The sequence below is a fragment of the Lepidothrix coronata genome, unplaced genomic scaffold, assembly GCF_001604755.1.
Source record: "Lepidothrix coronata isolate B3197 unplaced genomic scaffold, Lepidothrix_coronata-1.0 Scaffold97, whole genome shotgun sequence".
In the NCBI taxonomy this organism is placed as follows: domain Eukaryota; kingdom Metazoa; phylum Chordata; class Aves; order Passeriformes; family Pipridae; genus Lepidothrix; species Lepidothrix coronata.
In genome coordinates, this window is record NW_016690277.1 from 2,212,460 (window position 1) to 2,228,134 (window position 15,675).

The window sequence follows — 15,675 nt, forward strand, 5'->3', positions numbered from 1 at the left end:
TACATATATGCCAGATGAGCACTGTAGATGTTGATAAGGCATTAAATAAACACTTCTGTTTAAGATACATAAGCTTACTTATGACTAGTTTGAGACACACAAATATTTACAGCTTACTCAATTCAAGAATCCTCTGCTCTCAAAATGTCCATTCAGCAACCCTGCCAGATACTGTTTCACAATACTACAGGCTCACTTATTCATAAACAAATCATTAACATTCTTGACATAAATCCATAGCGTACAACAAATCCCAGCTATGATAGTGTTTTACTACATTTGCTGTGCCCATCATGAATGGGAGTTCTGTTTTCACTAAAAAAACCACTCTGAACAAATAAAAGGCAAATTATTCTCTGCAAGAAAACCACCAGGATGAAATGCCTATGCACGGATTACAAACTAATTATCAAGTTCATACAGTAACAAACCTGTTGTTCAGTCAGTGAAATGGGCTGCCACAATTTATGCAAGAAATTTTCTTGCTAGAACTCTAATAACTAAAAAACTCTAATAACTAAGCAACTCTGATGGTAAAACACATTATTACAGGCTTTTATAATTTCCTCAGCTACTTGGGAAACCTTTTACACATCCCCAGTCCTCCACACATAGGCACTAGAATCACTGAAAAGACCCTTCTAAAGCCCTTCGGCTTTCTTTCACTGCCAGGGGTTTATTTACAGCCTTGGATCAGAGGATTTCAGCCAAGCCCCAAAATACCTACATCACAACTTAAATCAGAGTAATTAAAATTAATGGAATAGCTTAATGAATACAACAGGACCAGGCTTCTTGTTCCCTTTGAATATAATCCATATATTCAACACAGGGCAATAGTTTAAAATCAGGCTGTCGCCAAAAAAACATGGTCCACAGGTAAATCCTCAAAAGGGTCTGTCATGAAGATAGCATTCCCCTGTACTGAGGGGCATGGAGGACATGGCAAGATGGGATTCCCTGCTCAGGGCTGGTCCACAGAAGGGAGGATGCTCCCACAGCACCTCCTAGGACAGATCACACATCATCACACAGCACCCAGCCATCGCCAATGGCCAGCCACCAGCAGAGCTGTGGAAATCTTGTGAGATTAAACCTCTACCCTTAATTCACTAATGCCTTGCTTGCCATATTTAAAGAATTAAACGCCTCCCTGAATGGCCATATTTAAGTAATTAAAAAAAAAAAGAGAGTGGAAGATAGTTAAGTTTCTGTTGATGCTCTTGGCAGATGAGAAGTACGCTCACAAGCGCTGGACTTCTCCCTGGATTGATAAACATAAAGCAGACTGCCTTCTGTGCAGGCTGCCAGCTCAGCCCGGGGAATAAAAGATGTTTTCAATTCCGGAAAAGATACATGAGCATTGAAATGCTGAATACTCAGCAAGGCCTCAGTCCCTTACTTACAGAGCACAGGTCTGTGGGCACCGGGGGCTGCTCACAGGACATAAAAATATGCATATGGCTGAAGTTTTGCAGAAATTAGACCTTTGTTATTGTAAATAAAGGCAGACTTTCATAACAATTACACTGCGGCACTTTTGAGGAGCATGCCCCCTCTTTTTATTATTTCCATTGGCACAACTTTTCCATTTTAGCCTGCCTTAGTTCTAGTTTTGTGACAATTTCATGGCAGTACACTCATGTATGAATATATACAAGCATGAATAGCTTGTGGTCTTTAGGTTTGACTACTGAGGGCTGTTCTGCAACTCAGGAGAGCATGTTTACAGGATCTATTTATGGGTCTTCCTCTGTACCCAGCCTTTGAAAACATTTCAAACCTATTTTTGCCAGAGAACACAGCTACCAAAAAACCACTGGGGTATTCTAACCTGGCTTTTGCTATCACAGAGCTCACCATCCCTAACAGCTCTTGCTTTCACCCCTGGTCTCCCAAAGTTGTAACATATCCATTAGTATGGAAACCATCACGGGTGAAAGAGTTCAAGGGATGAATAAATTTAGGAATCTTCTCATTTGACTCCAGGTTTTCTGAGCATCTCAATCACAGTTTAAGACGCTGTCTGCAACAGTAACAGATAAAAGCCAACTTTAAAAAAGTAACAACAACAATTTAAGACAGAAAATCACATGTAATAACATGTCTATAGAAAATGAGGCGCTGCAGAAATCCCAGACTATGGGGGTCAGGCTAAAGTGATGCATGATTTGAAAGAAGGCAAACAGCTCTGCCGGGAATCAGCAAGGAAACCAGACAAGTTAAGCAGTCATTTGCAGTATGATACAACAGCTAAATAAATTACACTGAAACCTTAGTGTCAGGTCACCCAAGGAAATGTCCACGCTGCAGAGCCACCACCCCCGGTTAGGAAACATGCACCACACAACTTTGCTGAGTGGTGCCAGGAAATGGCAGGAATGGAAACAGCTAAGTAATACTAAAAAAACTCAGAGGGCGTTCAACGGGGTCCTCACAATCTGGAATAATTTCATCCTCCTGAGTTAGGGTAGCTCAGAGAGCTTGCAGGGCAGATTGCTAAGAGGGATTGATGCCAGTGAAATTCTGCCCACGCAGTGTCAAATCCACTATGCTGACCCACGGAGAACTGCAGCAGGCAAAGCCAGAAGCCAACATCAAAAAACCTGAATTAACAGGGAGGCTGAGCAGAAATTCTGATGACATACATGTCTGCCACCTTTGATTGCCTATTTTCTGGAAATACCAATATCTCCAACCCCAACTTTCCTTTGCTGACCAGTAACAGCATCAAAAACATCAAGCTTGGCACACCAACAGCTGCACAGCACCTGGTACTGCTAACAGCTCTTCACTAACCTGGTTTAGAAGCCGAAATAAACACTACACTTTTGTTTCTAAAGGCAAAAGCTGGTTATCAAAACCCATCTGTCACTGGCCGTGCTCCGAAACACGACTCACGGTAAATTCCAGCTTGCATTTGCACAACCACGTGCAGGGCACACCCCATGCACGGGGTTCCAGCAGCCACACTGACCTACCACTTGTCTCCTTCAATACAGTAATGCTGTATTTTGCCCACTGATCTAGTTCTTTAAAAAGAAAAAGGAAAAAAACCAAGGCACAATCCACAGGCCCCTGATCCAGCAGCAAAGTTGTATTTTAACAGTGATTTCAAACAGGAACAAAGCCAAGCCTGAATCCTGAGATTATCCTTTGCAAAACCCCAGCATCAGCATTAGCAAATGAAAAGATCAAATCAGTTGGCTCAGATAGGCTGTTATTTTTGTACCTATATTTATTAACACCAGGTACATAAAACTGAGAAAAAGAAGGGCTAGAAAAACACACAGTGATGTTAACCACAAAGGCAAACTGAAGGGATGTACCGATCCTTTCCTTCGGCCAGGAAACATTTTCAAGCTGTTTCTTTTACAGCTAGTCACTGGGTAGGAAATGCTTTTTAAACAGAAAAATATTTTCCTTTCCAGAGGACGCCATAAAATCCATGCACAGAGAACAGTCTACATTTCAATGAGAATTAATTACTTGTTTACTGTGGTAGTTCATTACACAGCTAAATCCCCACACATTGTCTAAACAACTTATTTCCTCCAATAAGGAATGGTCAAATGAAACAAAACAATGTGATTTTCTTAAAAAGGAAGAGGCAGAACACTGGTAACACATCTGGAGGCTGTAAAAATTTGAAGAGAAACATTAGAGGATGTCCTTTGAGCACCTTCCAGTTTTTTATAAGTGAAAGTATTCCAGAATAAAATGTTATCAAATATAATGGAATTGAGATGTTCTAATATACAAAAATATTGTTCTAAACCCAGAGCTATTAATTTTTAAAACTGTGGGCTGTAGTTTATCATTAGCATCTAGAAGTGAAGGATGGTTGTAACAGTCAATTCCATTTCTCCCCAATGACTAAATCATGTACTAGCTAAATCATTTATTAATGTCAAGGGGTGACATTTTTCAATTAAGATAATGAGATTCTGGAGGCTCTGGCCATCTGAACCCTATTTGTGAATACTCTTGCCAAATTTAAAAAAAAAAAAAAAAAAAAAAAAAAAGGAAAGCAGTCTGAAAAACTGATTTTACTTAAACTGGGTACAAACTGTTAACAATTTAGCATTAATCCTACCACGTATCTGTAGCTACATACCAAGGACAAATATTTATACTAGTAACCACATGCTGTTAAGCGTTAACACAGGATTAACAAGATATTAATTGAATCATGAACATTTGAAACCAAAATCATCTTGCTCCCCATTGTAATTCTCAGATGAGGGCTCAGCCTTCGTCCATACAGTGTCTCAGCAAACAGACACACAGCATCCTAGGTCTGGCTGATCTGGGAGAAGAGGGCAAAGCAGTCAAGGGAGAAAACCAAGAAACAGCTCACTCACACAGCAGGGAGTGGGCAGCCTCCCCATCATCCAAAGTGTCCTGCTGATCCTGTGTCAGGTCCAAAGGAGAAGGACACAACCCTCCAGGAAGATATATATTCCAATCTTTGTAAATATGACCCCTGTAAGTGAGCATTCTACCCATCAGACCCTTCGCTGTTAACTTCCATGGAGCATCTATAATGTAAGTGCTGGTAGCAAAAACCTTTCTGTTTTTCTTTTAGCCATCTCACACCCACTGTTCAAAGTAATTCCTTATACTGACCCACTAGGAAAAAGAAAAACAAACAAACAAAAAAATCTAAAGAAAGCGCAAAGAACAACTACACAGTAAAAGTTGAGATTTTCAGGATAAAACTTCAAATTCCCACAGAAGGTCAGTAAAATCAAGTCAGAAAAATAACAACACATTAGACTAGTTGGTTCAGACATTACTAAACGCTGGCCAGACTCCACATGCTTTCCCTTTGCTTTATTTTACTTACAATTAGCTGGCAAAAGACGATGATTAGCTAGAAAAACCACATTCCCTTTTGACCTCCAGGTGTACAAAGCAGAACAGCATTAAGTATTTCCTAAAGCAAGCTCTGGATCTGTACACACGGTGCAGAAAACACCACGTGGGATAAGCAGCCCCAGCAGCAAGTCACTGCACAGCATTTATGGCACAAACTCTCACTGTGGAGCCTGCCAGTTCCCCGTCAGATCGACCAAGGCAGGCACTGAGTGTCATGGCAGTCTCAGGCAGACACCTGTCTCCAAACTCCCTTCCAAAGCCTTGTTCGAAGGCTGGACCCGTACAAACTACCACATACACAAGAATTTTACAAAGCACAAAATTACATCCCATTTCTCCGTGATGGTGTGCGCTGGCAGCTCAGCTCCCTGCTCCACTGGAGATCTGGGCATCTCTGTACCCTGTTTGTACCCATGGTCAGGAAGGATTAGAAGGGTCAAAGAGTGCAACAACAACATCAAGTATTGCAAATCACCCAGGCAAAGCAAGTGGTGTTACCCTGGTGCAGGCAGCATCACACCCTCTGTTCTCCAGGATAATGTCACTGTACAGGATCCAGTCACCTTGGCATTGCTGGTACTGCAATCACCTTCTTCTGAGTGGAAAAACCAACCACATGAAGGACATAATGATATGCTTAAAAGTCACTCCTCCATACCTCCAATAGACGGACAAATTGTGCTGTGTCAGTTTGTCCTCTTGCAAAATAGTCACCAATTCCCTCAGAGCACTCCCAACAGCCCTGATCCCTCCCTGGCCAGTCAAGCCTGCTTGCATTGCAAAGGGAGCCCTTACCTGCTCCTTTAGGCAGACAGTCCCAATAAAAAGGCTTTAATAAAACTCTGCCTTAAATAAAACTACTGCTGCCTGAGGAGACCTACTAACTGGGATGCTACAAAGACTAACTTTTCTGGAAACTGTGTAGCACAGCCAAAGCAGCCCTGCCCTGACGGCTCTGCAGCGTAAGTGCAATTATTGAAAGTGACTTTCTCAACTAGAACTCCTCAAATATACAACATTTCCTTACTATCAATATGGGAAGTCATATATGGCACTGGTATGGCAGTATAAGGACTAGATCATTTTAAAGCAAATGTTCCAGTCTGATTTTATGCAGATTTATACCGAGTCGTAGAGCTCAGTGGAGGCAAGATTTAAAAACCTCCCAGAAAGCTGTGTAAAAATAAAAATAAAAAAAAATTTAAAAAAAAAAATTAAAAATCACCAGATAGATTTTGGGGAAATGAGGAAGAATATGACTGCACTTTCCTGTCATACACGTATGGATTTGAAAATAACAAAATGTTGGGAACAATGGGGGTTTTTTCCCAGGATGAGAGAGTGCTTTCTAACTTCAGCTCTGTGAGGATTGACTGCTGGATAAGAAACACTTGTCTGTTCCTGAGAAATGCTGAAAAAAAAAATAAAAAGCAGAGTGGGCATTTTAAACCCTTTGAAGAAACAAATATATGAAGCTTTCACAAGAAAATATGAAAATAAGAAAAGGTCTCAGAAACTGACTGGATTCCCAACTAAGAAGTAAGGTTTTCGGCTGAAAACTGAAAATATTTGCTGAAGCCCTGAGGGCGTGTGGTGGCTGCACGCTGTGCCAGGAGGCAGCTGCGGCCACCCTGGGGCACCGGGGCTGGTGATGCTCTGAGCCCACTGCCAGGCAGCCACCCCGGCCCCACCCCGACCCTCCTGTGAGGGACCCATACTCCCTTTTTCACCTTAAGGAGGGGAGGAATCTAGCAACTGGGAGGCTTATTAACACTTCCAGAAATACTTTGTAAAGCGGTTTTCCCCCCACCCCAAAGCAAGCGGGCGGCGCACTCACTGTGTGACACAGACGTTCCTCTGTCGGATACAGAGCAGCCCCTTATCCAAACAGCATTAGAGCCCGGTCCAGAATGACTTCAATAACACATGCTTTCCAAAAAGAGTCATACAGAAAAGTTTAGTTCAGCTTTCTTAGACATTAAATCCTGTCCCATGCATCTACTCTTCAAAAAAAGGAGAAAGAAGAAAAAAAATCAGGTAAAATTTGGACTCTTAAAAACACATGAAGTTTCTTTACTCAATCAGAGTAAAAGAAACACATGGTAACTCCACTAGCATTAGTATTGGCACTTAGATTTACAGCAACGTTCCCAAGATCTGAATTTGGACCAAAAACAAGACCCACATATAGACAAGGGCAAAGTTTATCCCCAGGTGAACAAAATGACATCTCTTATAGACATTAATGCTTCTGAAACTCTCTAGCTTGATACAACATTAGTGATTTAAATGCCAAACCACATTCACTCCATTTGTCTTGGAAAGCTCCATATCCACGTAACAACACTCTCAGACCATAACAGGAATGAAAAATCAGGCTGTTACTTCCAGAACCAATGCAGTAAACATAAAACAAACAAGACATGGGCATTTCCCTGGTCAATGCTGCCCACTGCAGCTGGCTGTTTTTCTAATATCATGAATAAGCAGCATGAATAACTTCCAATAAACCAATTAAAAAAAAAAACCTGAAAAAAACCCAATATAAATACCCTCTGAAAGTAATTTAAACCAACCAGAAGTGACCTGTTTCGGTGCAAGGTTTCTGCAGATGTGGCTACCAGGTCATGCCTGACTACTCATGGACCTCTTGGCTCCCCAGCTGATGACCTGCTCCTCCTACCCCCAAAAGTTCTACACCACTACAAAGCACTTAACTTAGTCCAAAGCCTCCTTAGATTCTATCCTTCTGGTAAACACCTGTAGATACCTTCACCTAGACAGACCTCACTGCCTCACAGAGCTGGACCCTGCTCTGACCTGCTGGAGTCCAGTCCCAAGCTCAGAAAACCAGTGGGAGCTTGTCTGGCCACAAGGGTGAAACCGCTAAGCTGCAGCTGTCTCTTTACAGGTGAAGATCTGGCCATCATTCATTTCAGCTCACACTTGCAGTTCAACATCTCTTCAAAAGTTAGGGGAGATGAGCTCCACCAGTTCTGCAGCCTGAAACTTGTCAGCGTTTTACACGTGAGCAGGATGGGGGAGAGTGGCTTCACAAAAGGAACAATTAAGCAGTGACTAAGTAGAATTTCAGTGAATATTTTTCACTGTTCTGAAGTGCCACGGCTTATCATCACTCTTGATTATGAAAGGCAGTGGTCTAATTCATTTAGAGACTGGCCCCAGGATGTCCACGATGCCCAGAAAGGCTGCCCTTTGCCTCAGCAGACCCTGCAGCAAGTCTGGTATTTCTGACAGGGCTATTTCCTACACCAGGCAGCCCCAGTTCTCACTGGACAGCCCCAAGGAAATGATCTGAACTTTGTGTGTGATAGCTGTTGAGGAAACGAAATCCCAAGTCATGGCAGTGGGGTAAGTCCTGGGAACCCAGTGTCCTGTTACCGAGCCAGTAGCTGCAGGACTGTGCAGGGCAGGTACAAGGAGTCACATACGACCTCAAAGCTACAAGAAGGAGAAAGAACTGAATATTGCAATAGTAATCTGTGGGAAGAGGCAACATGAGAACCCACGTTTGCTCCTGTAACCTTTCAAACTGTGCAACTTGTCCTTTCATACCAACTCTGTATTTTAGAGCTACAAGCTTAAAACATTGCCCTTTGAAAATGTTACGTGTCCCAATAACAAGCTTCAGGCCCTTTAATGAAAAAAGAGCCTCTAGACACCAGATCAAAGCAAAAGTCACTCACAAACAAATGCTTCCTAACATTCCTTATACACCACGGAAAAGTTACATTGCCATCTCAAATGGCAAGATAAAAGTTAATGAATTCAAAGGCATATCCCTATGCACGGAGATAAGGCTGCATGCCTAAACCTGAGTGATTTAACACACATTTATCAAAGTGAACTATCCAATCTGATAGAAAGTAACATCCCTTCTGCAGACTTCAGCACTGGTGCTCCATCAACATGAACGTGGCAGAGAGGATTCTGCTTCCCCCATCACCCCAACTACATATTCCAACAGGCAGGTTTGCTGGTGGCAAAAAAAAAAAGCCAGGGCCCCAAACCCACAGTTCCCAGGGGCAGCCCAGCTCACGAAGGGTGAACCTGACCCCAGCTCAGAGCATAGTCAGCCTCTGTGCCTTGTCCTTGACTGGAGGATCACTGAGCGTTGAGTGTCTCAGAAATCACTGACGGGTTTGCTCTTCGTTGCCTACCAGAAAAACAAGCACCCAGCACTCTTTAACAGCACTGCACATCTCTCCAGCAGTTCATTTTAGCAGGAGGCACCAAAGCTGTCTTTACTATCAGGATTTTCTCAAACATGCAGTACCAGGCTCAATAGGCCCTTTCAGCCACACTATCAAGAGGACCGACGTAAAATTTTCAAAATATCCTTCCTTCTAATTCTAATCCAAACAACAGAGCACAGCTGTGAAAACTGAAGCCTGTGCAGATCTGCGCTGCACAGGCTCCTTCTTAAAAGCACTGGGACAGGACTCAAGCTTCTACATTTTCTGATTCAAATTTATAGTCAGGCACAGAAAATTCCCATGGACTAGGGAAAAGAGAAAAATGCTTAAGCTGACAATTTTCTCAAATATAGAAGAAATTCACTGCTGTCTTCTGGTGGCACACTGTGCAGTGAGCCAGCGCAGAGGTCCACGCTATGCCCCAACACCCAGGCAGCTCAGGGAGCTGCAGCTTGGTGTTTGCTTAAGTTCCAAAAAGTATTTTTCTGGTCAAAAAATGGAAAAAATATAATAAATTCCATATGGAAAAGCTAAAATTGGACAAAGGGCTCTGTTAAATAAATAGCCTCAAATAAGGGGGAAAAGGATTAAAACCCTGTTTTTGAAGTCTGGCATATTTTTTTTCTAACACTTTTACTGCTTGTCTTTATGCTCTCCAGCTCAAAGCTGAAAGCAGAAGTACCAGCACACCATAACAGAACTCTTCTCATCATGTTCCTCTCCCCAGCAGAAGGAAATACTAGAAAACAAAGGACAAAATTCTTTAACATGACACTAGAAACCGAGTGCAGCATGTTAATTTGGGTGGGACAGTTTTGATGAATAATAACAGAAATTTTGTTTGCCTGTTTTTTAACCAGAATGACTGGAGGGCAAGGTGGTTTCTCTCTCCAACAAACTATACCATTTTCAGGTCAGTATCACCATGGTCAACTCAGAAAGCAGGAAAAGCTATAGCACAGAGATCCCAAACCCAACAGCACTGTGCTCCCAGCATGGCTCAGTCAGTAAAACTTGTCATCAACAACTCAGGTTAGAAATGTAGCAGTTCACATTGCCTGGAAGCAAAATCAGCCATTAAGCTGTGAGAGGAACATTTATTTAAATGTTCCCAAAGAAAACATGTATGGAGGTTCTTCAGAAAGATCAACACTCCAGAAATCATCCCCAAACTGCTAAGGTAAGTGTCAGTGCAATGAGATAAACTTAATCGTGCTGAGGCTGTGTATAATTTTGTTGATGCACCATCATTACAAAAATATAAATAGCAGCAATACAAAACTTTTTATTTTTCCTTAAGATACTATGCATCTAAGATTTATATCTACCACTCCATATTTTCAGTATTTCAGCAGGAAAAACCAATCAAGAAAAGTTATATTAGGTCTTGTCAGGACACTTTTACAATCACCCACATTTAAAATCTTTGGTCTCAGAGTTCTGAGGCACTTATTGAGAAACATCTCAGAAGACTAGCACTATCACCTGTAACTTTTCCAGCTACTATTTGAAGTGTCAGTAAGTTCAATTATCATACATGAAAGCACTGCATGGGGGAAAAAAATTATAAGTACTAAATATTGCTTAAAGGGACCTTTCAGCTACATATTTACATGTCTCTGGGCCAGACTCTCACCTTGCCTACACAGACAGCTAGTCATGAACAAAGTCACCACCATGCTCCTGTCTGGGTGTGGATTCCAGCCCAACACCTCAGCACAGAGCACACCTCCCATCCCCAGCCAAAGGTCTGTCTGCTGGGAACACAGCCATGCTCGGAAGGAAACGGTAACGCTCAGGGCACACCACTGCTGACTGTCCTGCTGGCTGACACCAGGGATGCAGAAAATATGAAACAGGCAGTTAAAATGCTGAACTACTTAGACTGAATGCTTTAGTTTGCCTTCCTTCAAGGAAATCACTGCTTTATTTTTTTGTCTTGGTCATCAAACAGGCTGGCAGTCTCATAAACACAAACTAGTAGTACACTATAAACGAACCCTGAAGATCATTTCCCAGGGGGCTTTCCACAAGGCACTCACTGATTTTGATTTTCTTTTGGTCACAGAATGCTTCCCAAAATTAACATTTTTGCAGAGCCATTCATTTTCTACAAAGAATAAATAATGTAGAAAAAAGGAACTGCCCAAGCTAAGTGGTGCCAGATGAGCCTGCTGGAATCATGGGGCTTTGTTTTAAAGATTCCTGACTGCTGTAAAGTCATAGCAGAAAACTAGTGCAAAAACTCTGATGCCTTGAAAGATATCCTGAAGCTATACAGTGCCAAAACACTGGGCTGTAAGACTTCAGACATTTGCACCCACATGACTCAGGCTTAAATTTCAAATACTTTTCACTTTTTCCTTCTGACATAATATTTAATGAAACCAGAGAGCAGTAGCAGTATCAGTGCTGCTATACATGCCTTGCAGTGGTTTCTGCCTAGACAGCTGTTTGAGTGCTTACAACTTGCTTGTGTTTGGTTTAAAAAGGTTTTCCATATGCTTTTAAAAATTGGAAAACTATTGTTTCAACTGACCGTATGCTGCATTTTTAACACATATATGCATCTGACCAACAAGAAGGATGAGGATCTGATTTTGAAAGCACCAATAGCACCTAAAGCCACACTACATCTGAACACATGCAAATGTCATAAAACTACTGTGGCTGTGATCACCTCAAAGCCATCACACATGTGTAAGTCTGAGCTGACTTTTCTTTAGTGAAAGAACTTTCCAATATTCCTGATATGGGAAAGACATCTGATGAGTATACTAGTGGTAGCAGATGCATGTAATATACATGAATTTAGCAACAAAGTCAATGATCCGAAAATCCAAATGTATCAGTAGATCGAAGACGCAAGGTTAGAGGGTACAGTAACAAATCCCAGCAAAACAAGCAATATGTTTATGAAACCTTGGAGAGCAGTGCTCACAGGCCAGCTGGAAGGAGAGCAACACCCCAGTACTGCTGTTCTCACTTTTTTCACTTCCATTAACAGCTACACTGTGTGTTTACTGCTATATCTTAATGATGTGGAGGTATATTACATCAGCAACTCAAAGACTATGTAAAGCAACCTTACACAAACTTATTTCTCATGGACTTCAGAGGAGCTGCACAAGTCACACAATGGCAGAAGTAAGCCTCAGGGTTCAGGAAATCAAACTTGCCCCAGTAAAGGACCTGAAGTTTCCTGCCCTCCATCACCCACTTCACTTCATCTCCTCTTGCCCATCCGCAGCTCTCCTGCATAGTATTTCACAGCACATTAGAAGAGATGTGGAACTCTACTTTACAAAAGAAATAAATTCTAGAGAATACACTACAGCCATCTATTTTTAAATCCTTGCCCAAAACTGTGGGTTTCAATGAGAATATTCAATTTCCAGATGAGCAGACAGAGAATCACTGAAGTCCTACTGTGAACACTTGGCTATTTGCACATCCATATGGAGCCACTTCACCAAACCATATCCGGCCCCAAAGATCTGTGACACAGCACGCCTGTCTGTTCCTCTCTAGCTCACCCCCCGCCCATGTGAGCCCACCACCTGTACCACCTGCAGAAGAAAAGTGGGAGCTTCTCTAAAAAGAGGGCTCATGGGCCTGGCTCAGCTCAGGGACACCTGGCAATGCAGCACAAGGCTGGGCAGCACCTCTGCTCCAGGGCAAAACGTATTTGAACACGGCAATCCCTATTACCCACATGTGTTAAGAGAAGCAGAGAAACTTATAAACAGGGCTTATAAACAGCATGACCTCGGAAACTCTGCACCCACTGGGATTTATTATCTAGAAACAATGTCTGGCACCAAGCTTCCAGGAAAATGTAGGTTTCAAAGCCAACAGCAGCCATCTCTCAGGCAGGCACATGAAACTGTGTGAAGACCTTGTTTGGTTTCAAAAATCACTTCAGAGTCCTCACGGGAGCATCAATGAGGCCAACAGCTCCAAAATCCCAGCTGCACTGCCGAGGGCTGCTGAACCAGGCACAGAGGGTACATTTGGAAATCATTTTAAAGAAGGATTTCGGAATATTTTCAGCATCATTTCAACAAGTGCCGCCGCTGCGAGCATCAAGCCACAAATCAGTGCACACTGCTTATAACCATCGATAAGGTCTGCTGCAAACACGGCAATGAAAACCATACCAGGAAGGTACTGTGAGCCCCGGGCTGGAGTTCCAGCATTCCCTGCAGGGAGAACAACCCTTAAATACCTGAATTAAAGACTAGAAGGCACACACGTGTTTGGTATATTCACCCACGTCTTACCGAACACAAACCAGGAATGCCACCACAGAAATTACGAGGGAAAAAGTCTCCCCAAACCAGTCCCAAATCACCTCATTCATTAAGTGTGAATAACGCTAATCCTGTGTTACCTGCAAAATCACAATCTTCTTACGACACCAGAGACTCGCTGATCCCTCTGGTCTATTCCTGTAACATCCTGTGTGGTTTCCCTTGTAACTGACTGTCCCACTAACTTTGGAGAAAATGGACGAAATTTCAATGTTGCTATGAGTGAAAAGCAGGCTTCATTGTATTATATTTTCCAGAAAATTCCAGAAACTTGGATATTTACGTTTTTCTAGCTTACTCTTCTAATCCATTTAATTCAATTCAACGTATCTTCCAGAAACAGCAGGGCTTCTTCATTAAGCAGCAGGATAACAGGAAAACCTTCCATCAGAGGGATAAGAGGGAAGTATAAAACAGGCTGAGAAAAAAAAAAAAAAAACAAAAAAAACCAACCAAATAAACAACAACAACAACAAAAAACTAAAAAACAAGTGATCACAGCTTATTCCAGCAAAGCCAGAAAGCAAGGCCCTGGGAAGGGGGGCATATTTTAGTAGCATATGAAGCTTTCAGCAGCAAGTGGCCATGACAGCAGTGGGGGCAAGTCCAGCTCGTGCCCCAGCTCACTGCATTTTGCAGCCCAGCTGCTGATGACACCTCATTCCTATTGCGTATGCGTGAGCTTTGCTGCTGACCTCACTACTGGAATTGTACCCATCTGGTCAACGCCAAAAATTTCAGCACAAACTATGAAACTTGACAGGACTGAGCACATTTGGAACAAAAGCAGATTTTAATGAATGGCCACAGACCAGGAATGTGCAGTCTTGCCATACACTGTGTGGAACTGGGAAAGGAGACTCATGAGAATAGATGACCCTTGCACTCTTTGTCAGAACATAACAGGAGCCTTCACACCGCGATGCTCGCTGCCATTTAAGTTAAACATACACAGCTTGTCTCAGCAATGAGTGCAGGACTGACCCGTACCAACAGGCATCCACTTCCAAAGTCAGTTCATACTTTCCCTTACTAAACCAGGCCAAAAGAAATATTCTGAAAGATGAAAATATTTTCTTTGCCATTTACTTAGTACAGAGCTACACCACGGACTAACAACAGACCTGCACTTTGCCACAGCTGGATATCAATGCAAGATACATGTGGGTCAAAATTAAGTCACATACCACGCACACATTAGACTATCAAGAAAGCAGCGCCAGGTCCACACTTTCTGCATCCATACATCAGCCTGACATAAAAGACAGGGCTGCATCTGCCATCACAGATCCCCAAATATCCTACAGCAGTGACTTGGCATAACCCGTAATCCCAGAATATATTAATAGAGACCACAAGACGTCATCTACTCTACCCAGTGACCAAACACCACCCTGCTGCAACCAAAATCCCATGCCCAGCACCCTCCCAACAGCTGCTTGTCAGGCAGGGTGAGCACTTGTAATGCCAGGGGCAAGCAGAGGGCCCCCTTCAACACCCCAATGGCACCAACATTTGTTTCATAGCAGCTAGGTGCCAGGACAGAGGGAGCCTGGGACAAGAGAGCAACATGGGACACCTGAAACTGAAATAAGATGTTGAGGGGGAGAAAGAAGGGGAAAAAAATGCATTTATGCCTTGCACAAGATCTCCTTGGGGGGCCAAGGAGCGCTGCCAGCAGCTCTGGCCAGGCTGGTGACTCACAACATGTAAAGGGAAGATCAGGCTACTTGAAAGGAACAGGCTTCAACATTTTCTTGGAGATAAAAAATTCAGAGGGGTTGGGGATATTGCCCACGTAACTCTGGCTCATACGTGTATAGATTAGGATCCAGCTTTCGAATACAGGATCTCATCCTAGTTATTCTCAGCTAGGGAATCCTTCCTCTCACTGCACTCATTTTGTCTACCATTCACTATGTTGTTATTTAACCCCTTGCGTGAACACAGAACTATTATGGGATTCTTGCAACTTCTCCAAGGCTTTCCCTATCTCTCCAGAGCTGGTACAAGTCCAAAGGATCATTTAATTCTGCAATTTTGGACCCCCCGGTCTGTTTTTTTAGAGCACTTACAGACAGCAATTCATGTACTTCACAAGAAACTCCTGTTGGCAAGAACTGCATTTACAGGCACTCAGCATTTCGGGAGGCTAAGGATGCCTGGAGCCTCCAGCTAGAGGAAACCAACAGTAGGTTGCACAAAGTTTGTGGCCACTGCTGAAAGCTTTGGTGCTTGTGGCTCTTCTTCAGCAATAGGGAGGA

At 42.7% G+C, this 15,675-nt stretch overlaps 1 protein-coding gene across 2 annotated transcripts in view; it reads right to left on the reverse strand.

Moving 5' to 3' along the window:
• Nucleotides 1-15,675, reverse strand: part of PID1 (phosphotyrosine interaction domain containing 1) — an 86,283-nt gene that overhangs the window by 69,022 nt on the left and 1,586 nt on the right. Inside the window, exon 1 of one of the 2 annotated variants that reach the window (XM_017822438.1) lies at nucleotides 6,719-6,805. The exons of the other annotated variant lie outside the window; for it this stretch is intronic. The gene's annotated coding sequence lies outside the window, so the exon portion shown is untranslated. Of the gene's footprint in view, nucleotides 1-6,718; nucleotides 6,806-15,675 lie in introns of those variants that run through there. 2 annotated transcript variants of the gene reach the window in all.